This window comes from Vicugna pacos, chromosome 3 (genome assembly GCF_048564905.1).
Source record: "Vicugna pacos chromosome 3, VicPac4, whole genome shotgun sequence".
In the NCBI taxonomy this organism is placed as follows: domain Eukaryota; kingdom Metazoa; phylum Chordata; class Mammalia; order Artiodactyla; family Camelidae; genus Vicugna; species Vicugna pacos.
Genome location: NC_132989.1, coordinates 54215445 through 54234376, shown reverse-complemented (window position 1 = coordinate 54234376; position 18932 = coordinate 54215445). Strand labels below are relative to the sequence as shown.

Below are 18932 nucleotides of genomic sequence, written 5' to 3'. Positions count from 1 at the left end.
ATAAAGGGGGTAGCTTAACTAAAGCTGTGAGTGAAAGAGCGAGCCATATATCTAGGGGAAAATAAGCAGTGAGAAATAACCAGACAAGGAAGTCTGAGGCAGGGAATACAGGGAGGAAAATTTAAGAGCGATAGCAATAAAATATTAGTGAGTGTGTATACCATGTTAAGCAGTTTGGGATTCATTTGGTAGGTGATATAGGGGGACTGTTAAAACGTTTTAAGCAGGGGTATCATAGGATTATATTTGTGTTTCAGACAGATTACTCTAAAATTACTGTAGTGAATGGATTTGAGAAATCTAAAAACATTGACAAGGTAGTCCTAATTTTCAATGTATCCGATTGTCTCCATTAATACATTTATGTTCCTCAGACAACATGAGCTGTATCTTTTGATTTAGTGAAAGAGGACATTGTATTACTCTGAAAAATGAGGACCATAAGATCTGTATGATTAGACTGAAGGAAGGAGATTTCACCTTATGTTGGAAATTCTAATACCTACAATGTATGAATTTAGTGCAGAGTCAGTATCTTTCTGACATATTGAATGAATGAATACATTTCTTGAGTATCTATGACATCTTAAATATTGTGTTAGATCCTTTCATCTAGGTATTAGTTTAATTTGCATAATAATCCAATGTTGATGTGGTTTAATTACAGATTACTATGTGCTCGGTATGCAATATTAACTATTTCTGTCTTACAACAGAGCTGTTAAGGAATTGTGGTTATACCATTATATGGTTTGAAAAACTGTGATTCAGAGAGCTTTATGTAAGCTTTATATAACTAGTAAGTAATGAAGATAAAATTAAATTCAAATCTGTGTGCCATCAAAGCTCACTCTGTTATAGAACGTGTCCGCAGCGCAGTGTGTCGTACTGTCCTTCTGGAGGAAAATGAGAAGTAGATTTTGAATAATTTAACCAGGGATTCATAGCAGATGGCAAAGCCAGTCCAACCCAGATCCTCTGATTTTAGGTATAGTGTTCTTTCTTTTGTATCAGAGCTATCTTTCCATCACATCCATGGAGCTGTGCTCTGAAAACCAAATCTCCTCATGAACATCTTCAGACTTTGGAGCTCTGATTGCATTCTGGATTGCCAGACAGAGCTTAAGGGTGAACATCTCCCGCATCCTCATCCCCCTGACAATGATCAAAAAGTGATCATCTGATTTCTAGGTTAGATCTCAAAATACTCCAAATGTATTTTATTAACATCTAGTTTTTAAAAAATTATTAAAATGAAGTATAATTTGATTTAACAGACTACACTTTTAAGCAAAATGCACCATTCCCCAATCATTTACTATATGCTTATCTCAAACAGAGAGAGCTTTAAAAAATGTAATATTTTAGATCATTTATTTCCAATTTCATTTTTTACAAGGATATAGAATTTTTAAATTTGTGTTTCAGAGCTACAATTTACATTGCCCAGTTAAGTTTTTCAGTATATCAGCCCTATAAATAAATGATAGCCATCCCCATTCCAATACAGGAAAATAAAATAAAAATATCTTTATTTGTTCCACATGCAAATCATCTGATTGTCTGCTCTTCATCAAATAAATTCTCCTAGAATTAGGTTCTTCATGGCCACCAAAGGTACTATCTCTCTGTTGAAGGAGGATGTGACTGACAATGACAATATCATAATAAAATCAAATAACATAAATTTAGCTCTCCAAAACTATTTGCTAATAAGTTCATCTCCAATATCTGTTTCCATCTTCCCATGCCTTCTCTTGCCATCAATTTCCCTATGGCTCCCTCTTACAAAGGCACTTGAAATTACGTTTAGAGCCCACCTAGATATTCTAGGATAATCTCCTCATATCAAATTTTAATTTAATCACATTTGCAAATTACCTTTTAATTTATATGGTAATACTCACAGGTTCTGAGGATTAGGATGTGTGTATCTGTAGTGAGACGTGTATTATTTAGTCTGACACAGTAATATGTCCTGGAAATCATTCTACCAGTCATTAGATAGGCAGCTTTTTCATTTAATTTTTGTAGCTGCATAGTATTCCTTTGTATTCCCCTTTACCATGGTTTATATAACTAACTTCCTACTGATGGATTTTTTTGTTTGCTTTCATAGAGAATGTGGCGATTGATAACGTTATAAATACAATATTTTGGACCTGTGCATATATATAATACATTATATGTAACATATCTAAATGCAACTACATATAATAAATATATATATATATATAATATAAATATCACTTTTAGCACTTAAACATTAAAAGGAAATTTTTGCAAAAACACATACACTAATGAGTTGGATTGACTTTTTATAATTAGCTCATGTTTCTGAGGATAAATTGTTTACTCATTAAAATAGATAGCATTCAACATCAATTCCATTCTGTCTTTCTATAGTTGTAAACTCTGAGAAAACTTGTTCACACAAATAGGTAAAAATTAAAGGAGTTACAGCAATATCTTCAAATTCTTTAAGCTTTTTAATCATTCTTAAATCATATAGTTACCTGTCATCAAAAACTAATAACTCACCAATTGACAACTCAATTATGTGCTCTTTTAACTTTCTTTGAAAGCAAATAGTTGGAAACTACTGAGCAGCAAAATACTTATTATTTGTTGTCCATTCATCAGAATCATTCACTTATTCAAAATCAGAAGGAACAATCTGAAAATCATTTCTATGTTTTGTCCTTTTGGAGTTCTTACTTCCTAAAATAATGAAAGATGGTAAAATATGGGAAGCAAGAAATAAGAGCTAAGTTGGAGAATAAAAATTTTGAAGAGAAGTTAGGAAAGGGAGCAAAATTCCACTACATGTTTCTTCTTGGGCAGATTATTTTTGGTTATGTGTGATAAGAAAGTTAAAGATCTGAAAATTGATTTCTTTAAAATATTTCTTTTGCATACTCCTTGTCAAATCTTCATGTACCCATATGGTATACATATCCTACCCAATATTGAAGACTACAGCTCTTCACTACTTCAGAATGTATTTTCGAACATCAAAGGCTATACTTTAGTACTTCTTAATGGCATACATAAATTTTAGAGGTACTGAATTAGAGCAAAGAATCTCTCTCTTTAAGAGTAAGGATGGTCTCTTGTACTTAATAAAATTTCAACATAACTCCTGGTGCTTGCCAAATATATATAGATTATAAATGCTTATGGTTTGATGAAAAGAAATGTATCAAGAGTAAATGCAGTGCATAAAAACCTAATTCAAATTGGGTCAGCTTGCTATTCACCTGTCAGTTGCTTCTAAGGGAGTCAGAGTCTTGGCCCTAAATAGGAAGGGTGTACCCAGTTCAGCTGCCTTTATATAACTGTAGCAGCGTGGTAAGTGAGACTTTCCCTGCTGTTTTAGATGTCTGGTTGGAGCTCAAAAGCAGAATACAATGGGTGTTAAGTGCTCACACGTTCTACAGAGGTGCTAGACCATCTATGCAGAACTTGTTCAAATGTGGCCCAAATTGGTTCTGCAACACTTAACCCATCACCACTTCCAGGCTATATGTAAGAAGAGGTAGTAAATTAATGGGTGAGGACTGATGAATAAGGATTTCCTTGAGGAAAATTGTGGAGTGCTATGATTTTCCTCTCTCATTTCTTGAAGGGAAGAATGTGCTCCTTTTCAACTCAAGCCACATGAATAGGACTTCAACAAACCAACCAAAGCTTGAGGATATAGAAACTCATACCTGATTCCTCCTGGCAAACAAATAGATAAAGACTGGCTAATATTAACTTGGAAGAAGGACAAAGAGAAAGGGATCCATAGGGGATGGCTCTTATTTCCAGTGTTTGGTGGAAAAGGATATGAGTTTTCCCTTAGATTAAGAGGTTGCACATAATGTTGTCAAGCTTGAGCCAGGAAGATATGACCCCAGGAACAATAGGCTTTGTGGGACATTATTAAGAAGAGGACATCTGAAGAAAGACTCAGAGGTGGTATAGCGCCACAGTGAAGAGTATTAACGTGAATGATATTAGAACTCGAGAGAGAGAGAGCTGGTGTTTAGATATTGACCATCAAGGGGACCACAGACTTTCAGATTTAATTTTCAGATTAAAATGGTACCAGTCAATTCAGATTCTTTCCTCATTTTTCAAATCAAATTATTTAGCCTTTTTTTTTATTGAGATATATGACTTCCTTATATATATCTTTTTTTCATGGAAGATTTACAAATAACTAACAGATACAGATGGTGATCAGCACCAGTCATTAGGAAGTGCAAGCCAAAACCACAATGCAGTATCACCTCATACTTGTTAGGATAGCTGATGTAAAAAAGACAAGACGTAACAAAATTGGTGAGGATGTAGAGAAAGGGGGACCCTTATACAATGTACAGTGTATATTGATAAATCCATAATTCAAAAAGAGTATGGAGCTTCCTCAAAAAAGCTTAAAATAGAAACTACCGTATGATGTAGCAATCCCACTTCTGAATATATATCTGAAGGAAACAAAATCAGTATCTCAAAGTTATACATGTACCCCCATGTTCATTGCTAGTAGTATTCACAGTACCCACATGGAAACCATCTAAGTGTCCATCAACAGTTAATGAATAAAAAAATATTTTTTTCTTTAATTTGTTTGAATATATATAATGAAATATTATTCAGACAGAAAAAGAAGGAAATCTTGCCATTCGAGACAACATGAATGAAACTAAAAGGCATCATGCTAAGTAAAACAAGCCAGACAAAAACAAATACTATATGGTATTATTTATATGTAGAATCTGGGGGGAAAAAAACAACTAAACTTATAAAAACAATAGAATCGTGGTTACTGAGGCCTGTTGCCAATATTTTCCTCCACTGCAATATACTGTTAGTAAATGTCAGTAGTTAAAAATATAAAATAGACTTGTCTCATGAGAAGAACAAACATATTTTCTTCTAGTAAAGTCCTCTCAAATATTAGTGTTGAATGGATTCTTTTTCTCCTTGATACCATAGTTTTATTTTCTTTTCTTCAGATCTTCAAGGAGAAAGGAGATAAAGCTGCTGATTTTCAGGGATATTTTCAGCTTCGAATTTCAGAGATACAAATGACAAGACAGACGTGGATAATCTACTAGAAGATGCTACTGAGGTAGGAGACCCAGACTAGGGAGAAAATGGAAGGAGCAGCTTAGATAGGGGGAGTGGTGACCATGCATGAAGAGGGAGTTATTTCTCAGCTTTCTCTGTGATCAGTGCAGATATACCTAAATGCTCCAGGTATTTGTTCCAGTTGATACTGGTTGGGCATAGAAAATCCTTTGTATTAACAGGACAGTGGCATGTACTGTCAAAACATGGATTTTATGAGGACTCTAGAGAGATGTAACCAGGTATGTTGGTTAGAAGCCAAATACTGCCTCTATTTATCATCTTCTTTATCCTTCTCTTCCTTAAGAATAAACTTTTTTCAAGTTAATAACTTAGTAATTGTATCTATTTTGTGCAAGGCACTCTACCAAGAGTTTATATATAATTTTATTCCAGAGTCACCACAGCTTTAAAGAGTTAGGTGTTATTATTTCTGTTTTTCAGGTGAGTCTCAGAGAGGTAAAAGAACTTGAGTAGAAAGTTGCAGAATTAAGAATCGGACTCAAATGCTAGGCACCAAAAAGCATGTTTTTAGCCCCAAATACTAGATCACCTGATCTGTTGGGTTTAAGTGCGTGGAGAATTAATATCCCTCTAATAACAAGTAGAAGCAGTTGAGGAGGACTGTTGTTATTTTCTTCTAGGTATGTCCTTGCTTTATTAAAAGGCATCCAATTATCTGAGCTGCCTAGTCTTAAAATCCAGGTGGCTAAGTTAATTCAAGTAACATGTAGCAAAGAAAGATAGAATGTTATAAAATCGCTTGCTTAGCATGAACAAGACTCTTTATAAAAGCAGAAGTATTTACACATCTATTATCAATTCCTTAACATTTTCTAGAAAATAAAATAAAAGACACTATAAATTAAAATTGAAAGGGATGTTAAACTGCTGATGAATTTCTAATGTCAATTTATTATAGATTTTTAAATTAAAATTAGTACTTCTAAAATATTGCTGTTTTTAAGGACTACAGATAATTGTGTATAGCTTGTGTTTCTTTTAAAATGAAAATTGGACATTATTTCAAACAATTATTAAAGAACATAAACATGACAATGAGAGATAACTGGGGATCACATAAAGCCAGATATTTTGTATTTTCAAATAATACTAATTTTTAGGGCCAGTGACTATATAGAAATAAATTAATGAATGCCCCTTCTGAATTCAATTGCATAATCTTTATGGGCCAGAGATGTCTATTCAATTGAGATTCTGAGATGTGATATGGTTGGTGGAGAGATGAACAGTGCTTACTTAACATGATGCTAATGATTCATCAGATTGTTCACACTTCACTCATTGTTCATGGGGTCTTCCAGATTCAGGCCAGGACGGCATGTACTACTGATATGTGAAATATAAAGCCAAGTGTAGATTTTAAAAGCAGTGTTAGTGATGTTGTTTTTCTCCTATTACAAACTTCTCTTTTTGAAATTGTGTTTTTAAAAATTTGCATTTCAACTTGCACATTTTCAGATTTGCAGTTACAACATCTACAAATCCTTCAAGAAAGTTCATAATGTTTGTATATTTTCACCTAGGAAATCTACAAAAAACTAAACAGTTTCATGTGAGCATAAATAGGGAAAAATACATCTGACTATTTTCTTTTTTTTTCTCTGATGCTTCCCTTGGAAATATGTTGGAAAGAAAACTATCCCTGTGGTGCAAGGTTTATTCCTAGGTTCTGTTTTTTTGCTCATATATGCGATGAAGTGATAACATTTATAGAGGCCTGATTTTTAATTTGTAGCCCTGATTTTCTTCAATCAATGTTTCTACTTCGTATCAATATATTGATACGATGGATCTCAGTCTTGTATTTTAAAGCCTGATACTCTTCCAAGATTCCGCACTATATAACTCCCCTTCTAAGCATCACTGAACTCTAGAATTTTAGAATTTAGGTGATGTTTGAAAGGTTAACATCGTTACCAAGGCAAACAACCAAATAAGTATCATACTGTAGAGGGTAGGGGAAGCTATTGGGACTAGAATTCCCAAGGTCTTTTTACCACATGCAGCAGGAAAATCTGAGTGGGAAAGAGGTAATTAGTATAGTAGTATATTCTATGGCTGGTATGGAGAGTGTTTGCCAAAAGTAAAATACCCTTCAGTTTAATAATGGTATTACAAGAATCTATTTGTATGTGTCTATTTAAAGTTTTGGTCCATTTTCAATAAAAATGAAAACATTGTTTATTCTCATAATATGTGGGTTAAGTTTACATTATTTCATTTACTGTGTCTTGAGAGGGCATTAAGATACTTCATTTCAAGCATTTATCACTATTTTGAACATTATAAGTGTATGTATGTGTCTGTGTGTATATCAGCTACAAAATGGTTAATACGTAAGGTGTGTGTGAACACGTGCATGTATAAAGATCTTTTATTGGCTCTTCCTGGCCTCATACCATAGGCAACAGAAACTGGACCTTAAGTTTGGACCTCTCAAACTAGGTTATATCACTTATTGTTTCCATTTTCCCAGATGATTTGCAACCTAAATAGATCTAACGCTGAAAGAAAAAAAATTAATCAGGACAAACAAAGTTAAGGCAGTGTTTATAGAGTCAGCTATAGTTCCAACATGACATGAATCAAATTTGTCCAAATATCTTGAAATACTATATTTTGATGGTGTGGGGGGTATTATCTCATATCTTCCCGACTATTTATTGTAAACCTGTAATAAGTTCAGATGAAGCAAAAAAGATAAATATTTCTCATCATATCTTAGGCCAGAAGTAAGAACATAATTGATTAAATACATAATAAATCATCCATTGGCAAGTTAAATTCTAACTACTTTTGTACCCTGTACTTTATTCCAACATCTTTGCAATATGTATCTTATATGGTGGGAACATTCTATTAATGAGACATGCATCTAGTTGTTGGCTAGTCGTTACAAATAATTTTTTTGACACAGATGAATCTTCTTTCTTTCCTTCATTCCTCCCTCCCTCCATCCTTTTCTCTCTCTCTCTCTCTCCTTCTTCCTTTCTTTCTGCTTAAATGAATAAGTCTCCTAAATTTATGTGTGTGTGTGATATTTTTGCTTGTTTATAACTCCCTCTTTTGTATACATTCTTGAATTTTCTAAGGAAAATATATTTGCTTCATACCTAACGAAGTGCATCAATTTTAAATATAATTGAGTATTTGTTAAGCAAGGATATTTTGTAATTTGTGCATATTAGAAGACATTGCTTACATCTTTCAAACTGAAGATTGTGGAAAGCTATGGTTTATGAAACTCTTATCACTGATACCATCTGGATAATGCTTAGAAGTATAAGAAGTCTGAGCACATACATCAGTTAAGTCTGTTTTCTCCTTCCAGGAGGTTATAATGAAACTCCATGTGGAAATGAGTCTATATAAGGAAAGAACATTGTTCAAATCTAAAGGGGGACAACAGAAGGCAAGTGAAGTAAGCAGGAGTTTTATGGGATATGAGATGAAGAACAGCTAATAAAATTATGCCTGCATTACTCTGCATGACACGGGGGTCAAGGAAGTTGAATGTTAAATTACCAAAGGAAATATTTCAAAGAAAATTGCAGACTTAAATGAATTCAGCCCTTCTCATAATTTAAAGCCAGAAATTTGGTGTTTTAAACTCAGAACTGATGACTCTACTTGGGAAAGTCAGTTTTTAGACAGGGTAAGACAGCTATCTGGGTCTCTGAGCTTGAATTAAAAGTCCTTTGGGGAACAATTTAAAGGAGAGTCTGAGAAAATGAGGAGATAATAATTTAATCTGCTGTTTCTACAAGCTTCAACATCAACTAGTTGCATTTTTATCTCATACCAGATTAGTCCTTAGAATAAAGCTGCAGTCTCCATCTTCCTGTGCCATAGAACAAAATCTTACAAGCTCTTGGGAATTGTGTGGTTAGAAGAACTATTCTTAGGGTGATTTTTTAAAGGTCTCTGAAATGATATCTGCATTCTGTCCCTTCTTTCTGAGGTAAAAAGAACCACAATCTCCTTTTTTCTCCCTCTGATACACATTGTCTTTACATCCAAAATGGATATCCATAGTCAAAAAATATAATAACCTCTCCAAAAATAAGTGAGCCAGTCATCTTCACATTAACCAGTGATTCACAACTTTTTTTTAATTACTGAGAATCTCTTCTATTACTTACTCCCCACTTCATGAACTTTGAAACTTGAAAAAATAAACAAAAAAAGATCTATATAGAGAATTTACTTAAAATGAGTAAGAGCTCTGTTCCCATTATTTTCTCCATTATATAGAGTCAGTCAAAGATTCTGATAATCATAAATAGAGTCAAGGGTAAAAGAAACTCAAGAGATGGTATAGCAGCCCTGTGAAGAGTATGAAAACTGAAAACTAGTTTTCTATCCTGGTTCTGTAACTTACTAGCCATGTAACTGTAGACTGTTTAACATTTCTATGCCTGTCTTCCTCATCTGTGATAGCTGGGGAAACAACGTTACCCACATAATGTCACTGTAGGGATTAACTGTGTTATATGTATAAAGCACTTAGTATCACTATGAAAGAGCTTGCTGCTCTTGATATTTTAATTAGCCTATGCAGACTTTGGACAGGTAGGTGTATGATTCCTATAAAGTTTTATTTTCCATAATTATTACATGTTTTTGAAAAATAAAAAGATTTGGGAGGGGTGGTATAAGAGTTGTCAGATCAGAAATCACTATAATAGTATCTGCATCCCTGGAGGGGAGGTACTATAATTGCATTCATTTTCATATCCTTATGCTATGTAACATGGGCTTTTGTACATAGACAGTAAATCTGTCGATAAATTTATATTTTCATGATATTTTGAGGCAAATATTAAGTACATACATGATTTCTAAAATATTCCTGATGAAATTTGGTTATAAATCTTTATAATATACACTGTTCTAATTATTTAACTTTTATCATTTGAACTGGTTGTATTGTAGCAACTTGCATAACTTATAGTTAACAGTGGTATGCCAAATTCCCGAACAGTGACAGCAGGAAGAATGGGCCCAAACTAGAACTTGAGCAAAATATTTCTTTAATTAAACAATAGAGAAGTAGTTAAGAGCAGAAACTAGGGGAAACTAGGAAAAATAAAGGGCACGGAATAAGCTAAGCTTAAACTGCGAGAATACAAATTCATATTGATTTATTTTTGTATGTTTGTAAAGCCCTCTGTAATAAGTGTAATGTAAATGAGTGTTCCTTACTTTGATTTTTACTAGTAATATTTTCATGATCCCTGTCCCTAACCAAGCTACATCTGAGAAAAAGAATCATGAAGACAGGTTTCCAGATTTTAACTGCATTGGCTAAATATTTTCTTTCCCAAGGCTAAGAATAGCAGCACTATGAGGTTGAAATCTAATAGCATTCAGTGCACTGAGCCTATTATTGGTCATAATCAAGCATTCAGGCTTGTGACAAAGGTTGGTAAAGGTCATTCAGCTGGAATAGATAGCATTGTGTACCATTGGATCATGGCATGTTATCTAAGGACACATCAACCAGAACTGATTATGTCAAAGCAGAATTCTCTAAGTGAGAGCCTTGGAGTCAGCACTTCCTAAAAAATAAACAGCTCAGAATGTGCCTGTGTAAGGACTTAAGTCTTCTCTTGAACACTGAAGGGTGGCATTGAAATGTTCAGTGACTTAGTTAGACTCTGTATTGAACATGTGGGTATCTCCATCTCTTTTGCCATATGTGTGCATATTTCTTCTTAGTGTAGTTTGAATAGCACATTTCTTTTGAGATGCTCCAACAAGTTTGTTAACAAGCCTGTGCTCTGCTGTCACAAAACCACTGATGAATTGCATAGGTCAGTAGTTAAGTTCATGTTAAATCTAAGGGAAGGAAGACACTCAAGGAATATGAGGGCGAGGTAGGGGGAAGGGACTCATTAACATAGTGGGAGAATTCTTATCTAAGTCTAATCTCTTTATCCTCTGCAGTAATTACATACTCTCTATCACCACCATCTTTATCTTTAATTGTGCACACACAAATCTCATGCCATATTGTTAGTTTAGTCACATCACTTTCTTGTTAATCCAAAGAATTTCTCTAATTCAGTTTTTTTTGGGTGGGTGAAAATAAAACCCCAGTCAAATCTTCTGTTGAAAAAAGGATCTCTAATGTCTTATACAAAATTAAAGAATGCCCAGAATTTTTTTGAAACAAGGCATGTTTATCATTATCATAAAGAGAATTTTTGTTTTACTACTGTTTCTTATGTCAGTATACTATAAAATCCACGTAGAATATGTGCTTAATTTCCAGTGGAACTATGTTAGACTATCATGGATTGCAAGTGAGGAATGAACATTCTTTTTAATAACTATTTTAAAATTTTGTGTGTGTATTAAATTGGTAATTACTATAAGATTATATATTTTAAATGTAAAAGCATTCTACAGTTGAATGTATATTGAAATAGTATATTGAAAACAGATTGTTCTCAAGAGTATCTGGTAAATGAGTGATAAAGATGAGTGTTGCCAGTAAGATATTTCTAAATGGAAATTTAATTTTCTATGAAAGAAAGTACTTAACATCTCAGATCTGACAAACCAACTGATAGGACCTTCTAATGGAGAAGCAAAAGAGAAACTCACAGTAAGCTAAACCAAGAGCTTTAAATTTTCAATGACTAAATTGCGTATTTCCTAAATTTACATAATTATGTTATTATACACTGGTTTATCTGATCATTCACTCAAATAAAAATTATAATTGGGGTTTATTCCATAATAGTTAATAGCACCTTGTATAGAAATAATAGCATTATCAAACATAAAAAGTTAAATCCTTTGATTTGATTAACATTTTTCTTTGATTGCTTTATTTTCTGATGTATTCCAAATACCTTAGACAGTGACTAGCATGAAGTACATAATAAGTATTTATTAAAAAAGTGAATGAAATTTTTTCTTGAAGTTCTTTTTTTTTTTTTAAATTGACATATAATTGATTTACAGTATATTAGTTCTAGGTTTACAACATAGTGATTCAATAAATATTTTTATAGATTACAGTCCAGTTAAAGTTACTATAAAATAATGGCTTATATTCCCAGTGCTGTAGAATATATCCTTGTAGCTTACTTATTTTACACACAGTAGTTGTGCCTCTTAATCCTCTACCTCTTTGTTTCTCCTCTTCTCTTCCCCATGCTCCTGGTAATCACTGGTTTATTCTCTGTGAGTCTGTTTCTGTTTGTTATATTCATTCATTTGCTTTATTTTTTAGATTTCACATATAATAACATACAGTATTTGTCATTCTGTCTGACTTATTTCACTAAGCATAATACAACAAAATATTTTTGTAAGTTTTTTTTAAAATGTCTCTTTTAAAGATGTATAATTACCAGTTTGTCTCATTAAAGTAGTACTAATGCTTAGATCAGGCAATCAGTGTATTTTATCAAGAAGAGAATTGCTCCAGGTGACTATTGCTCAGTTTTCTCCCTTAAAAAAATCTCAAAAGCCATGTTGATCTTAGCCAATTTCAGATATGTTTGTTTGGTTGAGAGGGATTTGCAGTTTTAGTTGTTAGCTCTGGACCTGTGCTTCTCAAATTTTAGTGTGCAAATATTCACTTGGTGATCTTATTAAATTGTAGACTGGCTCAGAATATCCAAGACAGGGGCCCAGGTTTGTGCATCTTTAACTAGCTTCCAGGTATTGCTGACATTGCTGGTCCACATACTGCACTTTGAGTTACAAAGTCCTAAGAGATTTCTTCCTTAAGGTTTGAAACGCCATCATTGTTGTTGTATGGCTATCTCCAAGTTAAATGAGTACATATCATACATTTGTCCAAATTCATAGAATGTAAAACACCAGGAGTGGACTATAATGTAAACTTTGGGTGATTATGGTGTGTCAGTGTAGGCTCATCACTTGTAACCAATGTACCACTCCTGTGGGGGATGTTGATAATAGGGATGGTATGCATGTGTGGGGACAGATGGTATATGGAAACTTTCTGTACCTCTTCCTCAGTTTTGCTGTGAAGTTCAAATTGCTTTCTTAAAAAAAAAGTCTTAATTGAAAAAAAAATACTTCTGATCATAGAATACTTTATAATAGGATTTGTGACATTTTTACTTATCTTTTGTATTTCCTGTAAAGAATTCTTGCTTCTAATGATTTTCCTCATTACAGAATAATTCTCTCACTTCTGTAAATGGTGCCAACAATTTTTATACTTTCTCATGTTTGTGACATTGGAGCCATATATATTTCCACGTCTTATCTGCCAAATTCGATTAAGGATTCTTGCTTCCATCACACTGGTCCAAGTCATTTCCATCTGACACTGAACTACACAGCCAAGGCCATGACTTGTCTCCTGCATCTGGTCTGCTTGCTTCCTATTTCACTTGCACAGTGCTTTTTCCTCATCTTATTCTGCTTGCTTTGATCATTTCTCTTTTCAGCCAAACACTTCTAATGGTCTTCTAGTTAAAAGTCTAAAATCCTTCCTTTGTCTTTCAAAACCTTTACAATTTGATCCTAAAATGCTTCCTCAGGTGCATCTTCTTCTCCCCTATATGGACCCTTCCTTTCCAGCCCCATGCTTTTGCTCAGACACCCTTTGTGACAGGTGGAATAATGCCCCCTTCTCCTTCTTCCACACTCCCTTCCCCTGCCAAAGATGCTGGTATCCTAATCCTTGAAAACTACGAATGTATTAGGTTATACATCAAAGGGGAATCAAGGTTACAGGTGGGGGTGAGATTGCTACTCAGTTGACTTTGAGAAGTGGAGATTATTCTGCATTTTCCCAGTAGGCCAGTGCAATCGCAAGGGTCCTTGTAAGAGGAGGAGGGAGGCAGAGGAGAGAAATAGAGAAGAGAGACAGAGAGATGGCAGTATGAGAAGGACTCAGCCTGATGTTGTTGGCTTTATAGATGGAGGAAGGGAGCCAAGAAAATCAGATGACCTCTAGGAGCAAGAAGAGGATAGAAACATTATCCTCTGGAGGCTCTAGAAAGGAACACAGCCCTGCTGACAGCTTGATTTTAGCACAATGAGACATATTTTGGACTTCTGACTTCCAAAACTGGAAGATTATATATTTGCATTGCTTTAAGTCTCTAGGTTTGTAGTAATTTGTTACACAACATAGTGATAGAAAAATAACATATCTTCTATTAAATTCACCCTGTTAATTACATAAAGCACATTTTACCTTTAGTTACTCCCTGCTTATATGTTCTTGTCTAATTATAAACTAGTGAGAGCAGGGAGTTAATACTATATTGCTTGACTTGAGAGTACCCTTATATTCACTATATTGCCTTCGATATGGCAGATCCTTCGTTGTCTGTACTGATAATTTGATTAAGTTGGGCAATCTTTTAAATACTTCTGGTAAATATCTATCTTAGGGACCGTTTCTCAGAGAGAAAAGCTATAATGACAGTTCCCCTACATAGCATTCATATATCAATTTTAACGGTCAAGGAAATGTGCCATCTTAATAGGTCAACATGAACAGCCTCTCTGAGGGGTTTACTACATCAATTTACTGAATTAGGAAACTAAGCCCTCATGAGGCAAACAGGATTTGCGTGTAATTAAGTAGTTACACAAGGAAGAATCCAAATTTATAGTTGTCCTGTGTATATAATTCCAAGTTCTTGAACTAGACTGATTTCCAAAATGCTTGCTTACAGAATTAAATGAGCCACTCAGTACTGGGCCCACCTATATGACTTTAATCCACTTGCGGGTTCCTAGGATTCTTAATAGACCATAGAAAACTGTGGTATATCACATTCAGTGGTGCTACGTAGAGAATACCTGAAGTATAAGAACTTCTAAATCAACATCTAGGGAGAAAAAAGAAGAAAAGGAAGTGAGAGGGAAAAAACCTTGCTTATTTTATTTACATAAAAGAGCTATCTTAATTGCAAAATACAGTGGCCAGTAGGTATATACTAGTGCTAAAACTGGATTTTCATTGAACTTGAAATTATTTTTCCTTATTTAAAACAGAAATACGCTTTTTCAAAAACATAGCTAATTCAGTCATGCTTATTGATAGCAGGCACATTCATACTTCCTAAAACCCCAATATTTCAATCTAATTCATTTCTATTTTTGTGAAGGCAATTACAGATGTAACTTCTACAAGGTGCAGGAGATGAACTGGTGCCCCTAGTATCTCCTGGAAAGCCATTACAAATGTATGTGCCCAGGCTCCACTGTCACAGCAGAATCTCTGGAAGTGCATCTATGCCTGAGTGTTTCTTAATAGTTCCCAGTTGGTTCTAACATGCAGACAAGTTTCAAGAACCACAGAGATAGGAGATAAAAGATATATTCCCTTTATACAGTTAATCTTTTCCCTTTCCCTCAGCTACGAAAAAAAGAGAGTTCAGTTGTTGCTGAAATTGAGTGATAACCATCTTTCTGGGGAGTTGTTAAAATAAACGGTGATATGGTACACTATTGCTGTATGGTGCATGCTTACAGAGAATACTTTTGAGTATCTTGACAAAAAATTCAATATTTGGGGAGGGTCCAATATGAAATATCAATCATTGTAGAACATAATGTGTTCATAATTTTAATTTTTTTCTATAATACTGTAGAAATATTGGCCTTCATTATGCACCTGAAACAAATATTGTTTAGGGATCATCTAGTTGTATTTCATGTCTAATCTTGATTTTGGTGACAAATTCTGGATTCAGCAATTCCCTATGCAAAAATTAAGACCAGACTCAAAAACCATAGCCATCTACTTCGTGGATCAACATATTTATTTAGAAGAAAATATTCATGAAATTTCTATACTGGATGCTACATTTTCATCTCTTTCTGAAATAATTCTATTTGTTTAAAAGGAGAATGGTAAATATATGAGTAGGAATTTTAATAAAGAACGTACAGAACATCAGAACATTAACATATTTTATCTTTATATTCTCATTTTAACATTCAAATTTACTAAGTTAGGATGAATCCAAATAAGAGAGCATAGTCAAGTCCTGTAAATCTATAGTTGATAATGTAAGTTTGAAAAAAAATCCAGATTTCAGCTATTAGTAAAGATCTGGTATTGGGTAAAGAAGATACTCCAAAAGCTACTTAATATCAAAGGATCAAAAGGGAATCAACACCACTTTCAGTGAATTATAAGCAACAAAGCGTGGCCATTAAAACCAATGGCAATCAGAAACAAGTGAAAGGATTACAGAATCAAAAATGCTCCCGTAAGTTCTGAATACAGATATTACCTGGGCATTGAGAAAACTGTGTGTAGATTATAAACTGCTCTATACAAAAAAAAAAAAAGTTGAAAAATTGGCTCTTAAAAATAAATCACCTATTTCCACCATGATACAGGAGTTCCACTCCTTCCAGATACTCACTCTTCAACTAAAAAATCATTTGACATAGCACAACAACAGACATATCAAGACACTGAAAAGTAGAAAGTCTAGGAACCTTGGGACTTGTGAAAGGACAAGGCGATGGGTTCTCTGAGTTTCCTCATTGCCTTCTGTATATTTCGAACAGAGCATTGCAGAAGTCTCAACCTGAAATTGCCAAGAGATACAGACTGAAAAAGATCAAAGAAAAGTCAGTTCTTAGTCAAAGGACCAGGAAAAGAATAGCCTAACAACAGAAGGCTTTTTTGCATTACCTACACTACTCCAGTTAACAGAAACATAAAAATACACACATAACACATCTTACAGTTTTAGTAAATATATGTGCAGAATCAATCTTCCACTCCCATAGACACAGATGATGTTCCTCTGTTCCTCCATCTGATTAGCAGGACATAGCTGGGAGCTGGTCTTTTATTCCCCACCTAGCAAGAGCAGGCAATGCTCCAATTCCTCCATTAAAGTAGTTTCAGTGGGGTCTAGTGGTAGTCTGAGCCTCCACAACCGTCCAGCAGCAGTGGGACTTGATGGGGTGAGAAGTGAGGCTACTTTCCAGTAAGCCAAACACATCCTCCCTCCTCTTTATAAGGGGTGCCCGTGCTGAGCCTGCACCAGATCTGGCATCACTGAGAATGAATAAGGTGGTGCAGGTTGGGATTAGTACACGTTCCACAATCCTGCTACCTGTGTTGCTAAGGATGTGCATTGTATGAACTCCCCCACCTGGCAGTAACAAAACTGAACAAAGCACCCTGAAGCAGAGCTCATAGACTCTCTTGTTCCTCACCTTCTCTGGTGTCAGCAGGACCTAGTGGGGAGCTGAGCCTCCATCCTTTCCCAGCACACTGAGGCAGAATGAGGTAGTGTGAGGAAGAATAGTTGACACTCTGCTCTCCCCTATTTTGTGCCAGTATTGCCCATTGGAGAGCTATGCCTCAACCCTCAACTAATATCAAGAGGCAGAGCTAACGAGCATACCACTCCTCCCTCCCTTCCTCTTGTTTCAGAAGGGCAAGTGGGAGCTGATCAAAAGTCAGTGATAACAAAGTAGAATGAGTTGAGCCTACATATCCCCATATCCTGGTGTCCATAGGGTCCAGCAAGGAATTTATCTTACACCACAGAGGCAATGAGCTGCTGTAAGTCAGTAGTGGCTTTGCATGTCAGCAGGTCTGAAGAGGGAGCTGAACTTTGACTTCACCAGTCTACAAAGAGGCAGTGTCAATGCCCCCACTTTTACCAAGGTGGTAGCAGTGGCACCCAGCATGAAGCAAAACATACGCTCTCATCTAGCCCTCATATTACACTTCAAAGGTGAGACTGAATGCAAAACGATAGATTGATAGATAGATAGATTAGATAGATAGATCAGATAGATAGATAAATAGATAGATAGATAGATAGATAGATAGATAAGATTATGGGATACAAAGTCTCTTAATGTGGTATCCAAAATGTTCAGGATACAATTTTAAAAAATCACTTGTCCCTCCAGTTCCTGGCAAAACCTGATCTTTTTATTATCTTCACAATTTTGCATTTTCTAGAATGATATATAGTTGGAGTCATACAGTATGCAGCCTTTTCAGATTGATTTTTTTCACTTAGTAATATGCACTTAAGTTTTCTTCAGATCTTTTCATGGTTTGATAGTTCATTATTAAGTGCTGAATAATATTCTATTATCTGGATATACCACAGCTTATTTATTCATTTTCTCTACTGAAAGATACCTTGTTTCCAAGTTTTGGTAATTATGAATAAAGTCTCTATCAACATCCAGATGCAGGTATTTTGTGGACATAAGTTTTCGATTCATTTGGGTAAATACCAAGGAATGTGACTGATGGATTGTATGATAAGAGTGCATTTAGTTTTGTAAGAAACTGTTAAAATGTATTCCAAAATGGTTGGGTCATTTTGCATTTCCACCAGCAATGAATGAGAATTCTTTTTGCACCAGATGCTGAGAGGAAAAAGGCAATTCCATGGTTCCTTTTATGTAATGTTCTTTAAATGACAAATTATAGAAATGGAGAACAATTTGATTGCCAGGAGTCAAGAATGGGGGTAGAGGTGCATTGGAGGCAGGAGGTGGATATCGCTATAAAAGAGAAACACCAAGGATCCTTGTCATGGTGAACGTGTTCTGTATCTTGAATATTTCATTCTCAGTATACTGGTGGTTCTACTGTACTATAATTTTGAAAGATGATACCTTGAGATAAACAGGGGTAAAATATGTTAGATTTCTCTGCATTTTTTTTTACAGTTGCTTGTAAACCCACAATTATCTCAAAATAAAAACTTAATTTAAAATGTTAATCAGCTGCACCTCTATCAGAAAGCTGTTATAACAGATAAAGTTAGCTTTTTTGC

At 34.6% G+C, this 18932-nt stretch overlaps 1 protein-coding gene and 1 long non-coding RNA gene across 5 annotated transcripts in view; both read left to right on the top strand.

The window, feature by feature from the left end:
- Window positions 1-18932, top strand: part of RGMB (repulsive guidance molecule BMP co-receptor b) — a 686402-nt gene that overhangs the window by 139821 nt on the left and 527649 nt on the right. For all 4 annotated transcript variants that reach the window (XM_072958353.1, XM_072958360.1, XM_072958355.1 and 1 more), the window contains exon 2: window positions 5007-5122. The gene's annotated coding sequence lies outside the window, so the exon portion shown is untranslated. The remainder of the gene's footprint in view (window positions 1-5006; window positions 5123-18932) is intronic.
- LOC140689589 (uncharacterized) lies at window positions 7098-8637 on the top strand. The gene is made up of 2 exons (XR_012064632.1): window positions 7098-7175; window positions 8477-8637. It is a non-coding gene; the product is annotated as an uncharacterized lncRNA (long non-coding RNA).